This window comes from Sturnira hondurensis, unplaced genomic scaffold, assembly GCF_014824575.4.
Source record: "Sturnira hondurensis isolate 20B ecotype Veracruz unplaced genomic scaffold, ASM1482457v3 Scaffold0000880, whole genome shotgun sequence".
In the NCBI taxonomy this organism is placed as follows: domain Eukaryota; kingdom Metazoa; phylum Chordata; class Mammalia; order Chiroptera; family Phyllostomidae; genus Sturnira; species Sturnira hondurensis.
In genome coordinates this window covers 582,688-595,421 of record NW_028073511.1, presented here as the reverse complement: position 1 = coordinate 595,421, position 12,734 = coordinate 582,688, and positions in this window count along the sequence as shown.

Here is a 12,734-nt window from a genome sequence, read left to right as displayed (position 1 = left end):
GCTCCGTTACAAAAATAACCTAAACCACAACTGCTCGATCCATCAATGCCACGGGTCAGCTGGAAATATCTCACTTGTTGCAATCGTAAGAACATCCACATTTTTTAAAGCGATTCAACAGTAGAGCGATTTCAACAGTGCCTGGAATCTGAAAAGCCCCATCACCGCCTTGATTATTATTTGGAGGCTGAGCAGCGCAGCAGCCCAGAGCGTGGACACGACAGGAAGGCCATCTGGGTTCAGAGCCCAGCTCTACGGCTTACTGGTTGTTTGACAGTGGGCAGGGGCCTTACCCGCTCTGTGCTTCTGTTTCTCCATCTAATACCGGATAATAATAATACCTCCCTCACAAGGTTGTGAGAATTGAATGATTAATGCATATAAAGACTTTAGAATATGGACTGGCTCTGAGTAAAGGTTATAGACACGGTGGTCATCATCATTACCATCATCACCCTCTGTTCATGGAGGGAACCGGAAATGACCAAACTCCCCAAAGCCTGTGCCAGAAACTCCCATTTCCCCAACTCCCCTTTAAAAGCAACCTTGGCTTGGACAGTCGTGTCCTGAGACTACAGGGGGCAGAGTGAGGGGAGAGTGAGAGAGATCCCATGCATTTTACACAAAATGTCAGGTGACCAAAAGACTTGATTCCAAGATGACATGAACCTCCCCTTCTCACCCCAGACTACATCCAGGGTTTGAGGCCACAGCTACACCCCTCTCTGCCCACCCTCATTAGGAATTTCCTGGGGAAAAACCGGGCAGACTTCCACCAAGATGGAGGTACAGGTAGAAACACTGTGCCTTCTCCCACAACCAAGTTTGAATACAACAAAGGTTTGGAGAACAAAGACGGAGCCAAAGAACAGAAAATTGAACTATACGGAAGTCGGACAACAATGAACCGTTCAACCAGCCGGCAAGAGGGGCAGAGCCAGCAGCAGAGCAGGGACAGGCAAGAAAGATCCCCTGACTCCAGGTGCCCAGGCAGCTCCGCATTGGGCTGACCCAGTGAGGGCTCGGGTGGGGGGCTGGCTGTGGTCACACATTCGCACGCAGATAAACCAGCAAAGGAGTGAGCAGTGGGACAGACTACGCAGCCCGTGGTGTCGGCTGGAGGCAGCAGAGGGGGCCCGCCATTGCTTTCCTTTGGCCCCGCCCCCACATACAGCTTCACAACCCAGCAACTGGGTTGCCCGGCCCTGGTGAACACCTAGGGCCCTGCTCCTCATACCTAACAGGCACGAACAGTCCAAAATATGGCTCAAGAAAAACTCAAAGCCCCAGAGCAAATAACTCTAAGCGACCAGGAAATAGCGAACCTCTCAGATGCACAATTCAAGACACTGGTGATCAGGATGCTCACAGAACTGGTTGATTTTAGTTGCAAATTAGAGGAACATATGAAGGCTAAACTAATTGAAATGAAGGGAAATGCACAGGAAACCAATAGTGATGGAAAGGAAACTGGAACTCAAATCAAGGGGGTGGACCAGAAGGAAGGAAGAAATGACCAAACAGGAAAAAGTGAAGTTACAAGAATTCAAAAAAATGAGGAGAGGCTTAGGAACCTCCAGGACATCTTTAAACGTTCCAACATCTGAATTATAGGGGTACCAGAAGGGGAAAAGAAACAGCCACGAGTGGAAAACTTATTGGAACAAATAATAAAGGAGAACTTCCCCAGTCTGGCAAAAGAAATAGACTTCCAGGAAATCCAGGAAGCTCAGAGAGTCCCAAAGAAGTTGGACCCAAGAAGGAACACGTCAAGGCACATCATCATTATATTAGCCAAGATTAAAATGAAGGAGAGAATCCTAGAAGCAGCAAGAGATAAGGGGACAGTCACCTACAAAGAAGTGCCCATCACACTGTCAGCGGATTTCTCAAAAGAGACCTTCCAGGCCAGAAGGGGCTGGAAAGAAATATTCCAACTCATGAAATCCAAAGAGCTACATACAAGATTGCCCTATCCAGCAAAGCTTTCATTTAGAATGGAAGGGCAGATAAAGTGCTTCTCAGATAAGATCAAATTCAAGGAGTTCATCATCACCAAGCCCTTATTATATGAAATGTTAAAGGGACTTATCTAAGAAAAAGAAAATGAAAAATATGAACAGTGAAAGGACAGCAAATTCACAGTTATTAACAACCACACCTAAAACAAAAGCAAACCAAGAGGGCAGCTAGATCAGAAACGGAACCATAGAAATGAAGAACACATGGAGGGTTAGCAACAGGGGAGTGGGAGGAGGAGAGGGGGGAGAAGGTACAGAGAATAAGTAGCATAGACAGTAGGTAGAAAATAGATAGGGGGGGGCAAGAGTAGTGTGGGAAATGTAGAATCTAAAGAACTTGAGACACATGGTCATAAACTAAAGGGGGGAAGGGGGGAGAGGGGATGTGCAGGGTGGAGGGAAATGAAGGGGGGAATAGAACAACTGTAATGGTATAATCAATAAAATGTATTTTTAAAAAAAGAAAGAAAGAAAAAACCAGATTGGCAGAGCCGTCTCTCCCCGCAGAGGAGACCCTGCCTGCACTAATGGAGCTAAGTTCAAGGGTGGGGCTGGCAGGCAAACTGAAGCTTGGAGCTGGTCAGGGTTAAATCCCTCCCCATGGTTTCACTTGCCTAGGAGAGGGGCAGGGAGGGTCAGCATGCACCATTTTCAGATTGGGCTTGGAACAGTCACTCTCAAACTTGAACATGCATTTTGTATGCTCTAGAGTGCTTGTCCTAACACAAGTTGCTGGCCCCACCCACAGAGTGTGCAATTTTAGGGGAAATGACTTTTCTAAGGCATTCTTATGCTGAAGCTGCTGGTCTGGGAAGCACACTCTGAGAACTGCTGGTTCAGGAACGTAGGCACAAAGAGACCTTGTGTGAATTCCAGTTGTACTCCTAGGAGGTCCTTGACATTAACCTCTTGGGGCCTCAGTCTTCCTGCTTCTAAACACTTGTCCTCAGGTATGTCAGGATCTAATACCTGTCCTCAGGGCAGCTGTGAGGATTCCAGGAGGACACGGAGGACAAGGAGGTACACAGGGGCGGCTTCCTCACCTGGCCACACCCTTCACACCCTCCATTGTGGAATCTGACCCCAAAGCGTCCCTTCGTGTTGTTAAGTCCAGATGTCTTAGTCAGCTCGGGCTGCCATAACCAAACACCATTAACTGGGTGACTTGTAAACAACAGAAGTTCAGTCCTCGTGATCTGAAGGCTGGGAAGTCTGGTGAGTGCCATTTCCAGGCTCCCAGATGGCCCCCTTCTCAGTGTGTCCTCAGTGGTGGGAGGGGAGATGGAGGTTTTCTAGGGCCTCTTTCATAAGGGGAATGACTTCCATTCATGCAGGCTCTACTCTCATGGCCTAAGCAACTACCAAAGCCCTTGCTTCCTAACACCATCACCTTGGGGGTAGGACTTCCACGGGGGGATTTTGAGGGAAAACAGACATTCAGGCCACAGCACCAGCCACTTTGCAGCCTCATCTCCCTTATCCCTCTCAAGAGCCTGGCCGTCTTGGGGGCTGCCTTTCCTGGACTTCTTCCTGCCTACCTTGTCACCCTTCGAGGTGTAGCAGGACCATTTGTCTGTCTTTAAGTTTTTTCCTTTTTTCCTTTCTTCCTCCTTTCTTGCTTCTTTCTTTTCTTCCTTCCTTTCTGAAATGGAGGACAACTGACCTTCTTTGTCAGGTAAAGTGTTGCTTCTAAGGAACCCCTTAGCCACTCAAATTGAGGACAACTGGGGAGGGGGCAGACCAGTTTGCATAAATTCTTAGGGATGTTCAGGGAGAGGAATGTGCTGCACCAGTCTGCAATACTGACCTGTGGCCATGAGGTCTGTGGGACGAAAAGGCTCCAATCCTCTCAGCCCGTTCTTGGCCTCAGGAGTTAGCCCTTTGGGACTGACTACAACTCTGAAGGGTCCTGTTGTTTGCAGATAAGGGAATTCCAGAGGAAGACATTGGAGCTCCTCTAACTGGGCTGGTGGAGACTGGAGGCTTTAACTGGAGTCATATCCCGGACACCCAGCCAGCTCAATTTCTACAAATGTTGTTTTTTCCCAAGGTTCCTCCTTAGGCCATCTTCTTTTCTCATTCCACATTTCCCCTAGGCCATCATGTGCCTGCCAAGATTTCAACAACCAACTATACACAGCTTGACCTATCTCAAATTTTTATCTCCACACTATATTTCCCCATGGAGCTCCTGACACTGACTGGTTTATGATCGTCATCTTCTAGTCATCTCATGGTGCCAGATGGCCTCGTGAATTCTAGCTGAGTCGTCTACATTCAGGTGGAGAGAATAAAAGAAGAGGAAAAAAAGGAACTCCGCACTCCTCACCTTTCTTTTAATCCTCAGCCAAAGATACGTTTATTGATTTTAGAAAGGGAGGAAGGGTGAGAAGAGAGAGAGGGAGTGAGAAACATCTGTGTGAAAGACAAACATCAATCAGTTTCCTCCCATACACTCCCTGACCAGGATCAAACCAGCAATCTTGGTATACAGGACAATGCTAGAACCAACTGAGCCACCCAGCCACGGTCCCTCGCTCTTTTTAAAGAGATGTTTTTAAAGATCAGGCAACACATTTGCTCACATTTCATTGGCTAGAATTTAGTCACATGACCACAATTCACTGCCAGGAGAGCTGGGAAATGAAGTCTTTTAGCTAGCTGACAAAGTGCCCAGGCCCCAATGGTCTGGCTTCTGCTTATTTCATTAGCCTTGTCATCTCCACCACTGTCACACGCTGCCTTCCTCTGTTAAAACAGTCACATTGCCTTATCTTGTTTCCTCAGACAAGCCCGGTTCTCCATCACTTGGAGCCTTTTACATAAACCATATCCTCTGCCAAGAACACCATGCAGGCTGCCCCCTCACCCTCTCCATACCCTCAACTCCCTCTCACCTACCGGTGCTCAGCTCAAGTGCCATCTCCTTGGAGGCCTCACCAGAAGGAAGGCATGACCCTCTTCAGACGCTCTACATCTCCCCGAAACCTTTTACACGGCACTCACCATACAAGTTTGTAATTATTGTAGATATTGGAACATCCAAATCTGTAGAGGATTTTTACAAGTTTATTTGAGCCAGGAAGCAAGGTCTCAAGTGCCCTGAGCATGACAGTTTCAGAACCCGGAGAATGACGGTTCCAGTTATTTTCATTCATTTGGGACAAGATTACATGCTTTTGGAGGCAGTGATGCCTCTGAGGGGCCTGGAAAAGAGGACCACTTCTGACCTTTCAAAGGGGTGCTAACCTAGATGCACAAGGACAATACGGACAGGGAGGCTTAAGGTAGAGACAAATCTTTTACAGGTGGGGGGGTGTGACTACCCACCATGGCCTGCTCAGTTAGGAATTTATGATCAGATCACCCCATGAGTTTACTTTCAGTCACAAAACTTGTCAGATTTATTTTTGTTTATATAGTTATTTGGGTGTTTCCATTCATTTCAGTGCAATTCATTTTCAGTGCAAATATTTATGGAGTTACCTACTATGTGATAGATACTCTTCCACAGCATCTTCTCTTGGTCCCCATCACCAGCCCACAAGAGCTCCCTTTCTGATGGTTTCTCTGCATCTCCCATTATCCCTTAAGGGTCCAGGACCAGCCCAGCCAGTAAACTCAGGAGCAGATCATAACTGGGATGGTGAAGACTCTCCAAATTGACCCTTTCCAGGGTCTGACTGGCCTGGTGGTGGTCAGGGCCAGTGAGGGGTGGGCAGAGCACAGGTGGGCACCTGAAGACTAAGTTTTGGATCATCTCTGCCACCCACTAGACATGAGACCTTGGGCCAGTCACCACCCTCATCTGGACTTCAGTGTCTTTATCTATAAAAAGAGTAAGTCTCTCAGCCTGACTTTACATGAATAATCTCTGAATATATGACCAAGACCTTTATGAAAAACCCATAATGGGCTTTGGGTTTCACTCATTCGCCATTCATTCATTGACTCATGGATGCCTATTTGTTGAGTGTCTTCTCTGTAACAGGATGGTCCTGGGCCTGATGAGTCACAGGGGACCCAGACAATGACAGACATGGAGTCTAGGACACAAACATGTCAACAGGCAATCCCACTTCTGTGTGGACACAGAGGTTTCTGCTTACAATCTCGTGTCAGCATGAATTGCAATGTTTTTTATTTCTTTATAGCTCAATCTCTATTTCAAATGCCTCTTAGAGTGAGGTGAAAAGAGAATGTACTAATTATCCTGTACTCTCAACCTCGCTATTTCTATCCCCTCCTTTCAATCTCCCCTCCTTTCTTCTAGCCCAAAGTATTTTTTCAAGTCAAGGAAGGGATAGGGGTTGGGGAGTCTAGTTATTATGGTTGTGTAACAAAATATTCCAAAAAACTTAATGGCTTAAAATTACCACATTTATTTTGCTCATAAAGCTACAATTCAGGTAGGGCTCAATGGGGACATCTCTGCTCCTCCCAGCAGCAGCTGGGTCTTGAAAACAGGACGGGTCATTTGCAGTCACTCACTCAGGCCTGGTATTTGAGGTTTGTTGTTGGCTGAGACCTAGCACTCCTACACATGGCCTAGGCTTTCTCTCAACACGGTGGCTGCTTGTCAAGGGTGAGCACAGTGAGAGGAGAGAAGCTGTACTGCCTGGGAAGCACACAGTTCTTCCAGACACTCACAAAGCCCCAGCCAGTTACAATGGGATGAGGAATAGACTCCATCTCTTGAAGGAAATAGACTGCACCTCTTCTGGAAGAGCGTATGGGAAAGAAATATGGTTGTGACCATTTTTTGAAAATACAATCTATCATGGAAGTGGAGAGGGGTCCTGTTTCCCTTGTTTTTTTAGGGGGGTTCACCTTTTTAAAAATTGTGGTAAAATACACACAACGTAACATTTACCATCTCAACCATTGTGAGTGTAGAGCTCAGTGGTATTAAATACATTCACATTGTTGTGCAACCTTTGCCACCATCCATCCCCATAATTCTTTTCATCTGGAAAATCTAAAACCCTATACCCATTGAACAATCATCCCTATTCCGTTCCTCTCCTCCAGCCTCTGGCAACTACCATTCCACGTTCTGTCTCCATAATTTGACTACTCTAAGTGCTTCATATGAGTAGAATCATGCAGTATTTATCTTTTTGTGACTGGCTTATTTCATTTAGTATAACATCTGAAGGTTTATCTTTGTTGTAGCATATGGCAGCACTTCCTCCTTTTTTAAGGCTGAATAATATTGCATTGTGAGTATACACCACAGTTTGCTTATCCATCAAGGGACACTTGGGTTGCTTCCATTTTTTGGCTGTTATGAATAATGCTACGATGAAACAGGTGTACAAACATCTTTCCAAGACCCTGCTTTCAGTTTTTTTCGATGAATACCCAAAAGTGGAATTGCTAGATCTTATGGTAATACTATTTTTAATTTTTACAGAAACTGTCACACTGTATTCCACAGCAACTGCACCACTTACATTCCTACTAACAGTGCACAAGGGTTCCAGTTTCTCCTCATTCCAACAAATGCATTTTTTAAATAGTAGTCATCGTAATGTGTATGAAGTGACATCCCACTGTAGTCTTAATTTGCTTTGCCCTAATAACTAGTGATATTCAGCGTTTTTTCACATGATTACTTTTTTAAAAATGTTTCTCACATTCTTCAATGCCCTCATCCTTGCCATTCCCCTAGGAGCTTGGGGAGTAGAACACAAAGACCAGGGACTTCTCCACCTTCTGCTTTGTCATGGCCCATCCCTGAGAAAATAGGGCACCAGTTAACCTCTCACAAATATCTTCCAGCGGCTTTGAGGAAAAGTGCTGGGACGAAGGGGCACCTCATCCAGGCCTGGGACATGAGGAGGCCAAGTAGAGGCAGCAGAAATGTGTAGGGAGAGGAGTGTGGTGCATGGGCTTGGGGGTGGGGTTGGAAAATTGTTCTACAAGAGAGATAATAAATAGCACCTGCAAAGCCTCTGAAAGAAGAGAAAAGAAAGATGTCAGACTTGAGAGAGGGAAGAAATGGGAATGGAGAGGCAGGCAGACGGGCCACCAGGCAGATCTTACCCAGAATTTACTGGGACATGTACAGAGGGTTTTAAGCAAAAGAATGCGATAAGATTTTGAGATAAGATTCAAAGCTTACTTTGAAAAATGTGTCAACAGAATAAAAATACCACCTATAAAATAGAAAAAGATAATTCAAACCACATATCTGATAAGGGATTACTATCCAATATACTTTAAAAAAAACTCTTACAACTCAACAGCAAAAACCCAAACAATCCAATTTTAGAGATGGCCCTGGCTGCTGAGGCTCAGTGGATTGAGAGCCAGCCTGTGAACCAAAGGTTGCCGGTTTGATTCCTAGTCCAGGCACATGCCTGGGTTTCGGGTCAGGCCCCCAGCTGGGGGTGTACAAGAGGCAGCCAACTGATATTTTTCTCAAACACATCAGTGTTTCTCAAGCCCACTTTCTCTCTAAAAAATATGTGAAATATTTTTTAAAATTGTTTTTTAAAATGGGCAAAGGACCTAAATAGACATTTTTCCAAAGACGTATGGATGACCAACAGGTACATGAAGAGCTGCTAAATGTTACTGATTAATAGGGAAATGCAAATCAAAACAACAGTGAGATATCACCTTATACCCATTAGAATGGCCATGGTGAAGAAGACAAGCGATAAATGCTGGTGAGGATGCGGAGAAAAGGGAGCCCTTGTCACTGTTGACGGGACTGTACACTGGGGCAGCCACTGTGGAAAACGGTTTGGAGGTTCCTCCAAACAAGCAAATCTAACTACCATACGGTCCAGCAAACTCGCGGCTGGGAATACATCCAAAGGAAACAGAAAGACTGTGTCAAACGGATAACCTCACCCCCATCTCCTAGCAGCATTACTGACAATAGCCAAGACACAGAAACAGCCTAAGTGTCCATTGATGGATGAAATGGATAAAGAAATGTGCGATTAATAATGAAATATTATCCAGCCATGAAAGAAGTGAACGCCATTTGTGGCAACATAAATGAAACTGGAGGACATTATAGTAAGTCAAATAAGTCGGACAGAAGCGCAAAGACTATATGACATCACTTATATGTAACATCTTTAAAAAAACCAAAAACACCAGAACTCAGAAAAAGAGATCAGATTTGCGGTTACCAGAGGTAGGAGGGAGGGGACTTGGATAAAAGTGGTCAAAAGGTAGGAACTTCCAGTTCTAAGACAAGTGAGTCCTGGGGATGTGATGCACGTGATAACTAGAGCCCACACTGCTCCAGGGGATGTTTGAAAGCTGCCAAGATAATAGATCCTAACCACTCTCATCACAAGGAAAAAAACCTTTTTTCTTTCTTTCTTTCTTTTTTCTTTTTTCTTTTTTTTTTTTTGCGGCAGGAGGGTGTCTATATGAGATGATGGATGTTAACTGAACTTATTGTGATCGTCGTTTCACAATATGTGAAAGTCAAGTCATTTGCTGTACACCTTAAATTTACACAGTGCTGTAGGTCAATTATGTCTCAACAAAACTGGGAAAATAAAGTTAAGTGGGTTTGAGAAGCATTTGGGAGTCAGAAATGTCAGGTCTTAGGCACAGGGAAGAGGGAAAAGGCCGCCCCTCCGGCTCTCACAGCACCTCCTCCTCTGAGTTGGCCCCGATTCTGGCTGGATGGCACCCTCACGCTTCTGCCAGTGCCACGGTGCTCCCCCTGCGGGCCTGTCAGGTGGCTGGGCTCGTGGGCATGACAAGGGGGCCCGAGGCAGAAGGGGGCACACAGCCCCAACTGTCGGTGAATTCATTAGCCAACTAGTTGCTGACTGAGATTCCTCTCTGATCTCCCCCAGGGAGAAGAGCCAAGTGGCCCTAGGAGAGGAAGGGCCACAGCACCCTACACAGGGCGCTGAAGCCAAAGGGTGAATGTGCCCCATCTTCCTGCAACATCCATTTGACCCAAAGAATGTGAGAAAAATAATATTACTTGTATATTAAACACAAATATGATGAAGGAGAATGCAAACTTTATGCATGGGCTTTAGATAAAGAGAAGACTTGAGATTTTACTAGGGCTTCTAGTTGGCTATTTCAAGCCAAGGCCTTCAGGGAAATGTGGTCTGGCCCTTTTGGGCTCGTCTTGGGTGGAAAAGTTTGAGAAGGATCCACATTATCTAACACCCAAGGTCAGAAGGGCAGGCTCTGCAAACAGTACCTGCCTCTGCCAGGAGCAGCTGTGCGTGGAAGGGGCTACAAGGCACACAGGAGTCACCTTGATGAGCTGCTCCCAGGGCAGTGGCCTCAGAGTCCCAGACAATGTGAGGGATGACGGAAATGCTGCCAGAGCCTCTCTCTGGTTAATATTCACTGCCCCCAGCCTGGCCAGTTACCAGCAAGTCCTTCCTGTTATCTCACCTGTGGGCACAGCATGAGTTAGCTCTCTCTGGCCCTCAGCTCCCACTGAGGATGGAGCCAGAGCAAGCCCACGTGGACTTTAGTCAGGAGGAGGCAAGGGGGAAGATGGCCAGTGCTGCTCCATCTGTTTGTTCTCTGGTTGCGACCACAGGGCCCAATTCTGCCACCTTCGGTCCCTGGTCAATACCAGAGTACCAGAGCGGCCCGCAGTCACACCAGGGGCCCAAAGGGATGGGTAGAAATGGTATGTTGAGGGATGGGGAGGGGAGATGAGAGAAGGGTTGAAGCCCTTGGTGATCCGACTAGGAGGAAGGAAAAGGAAACGACAGATTCCATGTCCTGGAATCTTCCACTTGGGGCCGCTCTGGAGGAACCCAGGAGGCTCTGGGGAACCTCCGTAAGAGGAACCCCAGGAGGAGATACCAGCCCACCTAGTCTATTCCTGACAATGGGGTGAATAGTATCTCCAAATGGGCATGCGGAGTCCCCTGACAACAGGGAGCTTGGCACAAAAATATGAGAACCAACCGACCCCTCAAAAAAACTCCAGATGAAAGAAGGAGACACAGCCCTGTCCAGGGAGCCCCAGTCCGAGGGGAGACACAGGCTCTGGAGACCCTGGCTGTGCCCTGAGAGATCCATTCATCTGATGAAGATTCTTGTTAGGGCGCTGCCAGGGCTCTGGCCCAGCTCACCACAGGACTCCTGGGACTCGGCTATCAATTCCTGTAAACAGAAATGAGAAATCCCGGGAACTGGAATACTTCTAATCACGCTCCTTCCTTGCCCTTCCCCGGGTGACTCAGCGGTAGGAAAATCACAGCTCCTGACAGAACCAGGATGCAACCTGGAAAGAGAGCATGGTGAGAGAAAGGCAGCTATTGACACACACTCCGCAGATGTCCAGTCTCATCCACACGAGCGGCTGCTCTCAACCGGTCACCAGCACCACTGAAACCACTGACAGAGCCGGGGGTAGGGGGACAGGAATGAAGCTTAGCCCCAAAGGACCCCCCACAGCAGGGCCAGTGCACTGAAGCAGAAGTGTGGACGATGGCCTGAGGGGTCCCGCACTGTCCGGGTTTCCAGCTCCTGCCCTCTCAGGCACACACCATGCCCCCCCCCACCTGAAATGCCCCCCCTTTCCCTTTGGTGTGCCACATCCTTCGCTCCTCCAGCCCCACGTGGCTCCTCTCAGCTGCCATCACACCCTCTGAGATGCTCTGGGCACTTGCCATCACCTGACTGATTCAGGGTATGTGAGGACATGTACCTTTTCTTCTCACCTTAGTAGGACCCTCAAGCTTCAAGAACAGGGGTTCTAACTGCCGCAGAATTGACCCAGCTCTTAGGAAAACACAAATAAATGTGTGAATGAATGAACGAACAAATGAAACTAGAACCCAAACTCAGGTTCCTTTACAGAAACAGAAACTTAGCCAACCCCACTGCCTTTTCCTGGGAGGGTGGGAAGCAGGCACTCCTGGAGGTAAAAGGGGCCTTAGAAACGAGTGGAAACTGAGGCCCAGCCAGGGAAAGGGGCCTGCCCCAGGCCACACAGCTTGCCAGCAGCAGAGCTAGGGCTCTCATCAGGGTCTGCCCTCTCTCTGCCTCTGCTTGACCCCTCCCTCCTTGTACCTGGACCCTGGGCTCTGGGCCAGGCTTACACCCAGAGGAAGACATGTCGTTCTCTCCTCACTCCAGAGAACAGGGTGGGGCAGCCAGACCATAGCTGTGGCTGACCCGCTCCACCCAGGTTGGGCACATTTCATCACCAAGAGAGCCTGGCCAGGGCTTGCCGCTCCTGTGGCCCTGGGGAAATCTGTGCTTTGCACAACACTGAGCCACCTGCCTCTCCATCCCGAATCTTGTGCAAGCACCCTGGTCCTTGCAGCCCTGCCAGCAGCCAGAGCACGGCTGTCTGGGTGCTCTGCAACTGCCAGGGCCTCCCCTGGGCCCACTCCAGGCCAGAGGCCCTGGCAGGGGCTGCTCTAGGCGGGTATTTCTTACTGCCCACAATGGCAACGCTGTTTGGAGATGAACATAGGGATTACTATTCCGGATTACTCTGCCTGTCACCTCACAAATATTTTCTCACCTACGCCTCTCAACAACCCAATGGGGCAGTTACTGTGATTATTCCATTTTATAAAATGAGGGCATCAGGGTCCTGAGAGGCACAGAACTTGCCCAGGTGGCCCGTCTGTGAAGTGGTGGTTCTGGGACTGCCCAGCTCCAAATCCACGCTCTCTGTCGCACACCCCAACCTCTCCAACTCCTCTAGGAGAAGGACACCCAGACCCCTGAGAGCAAGAA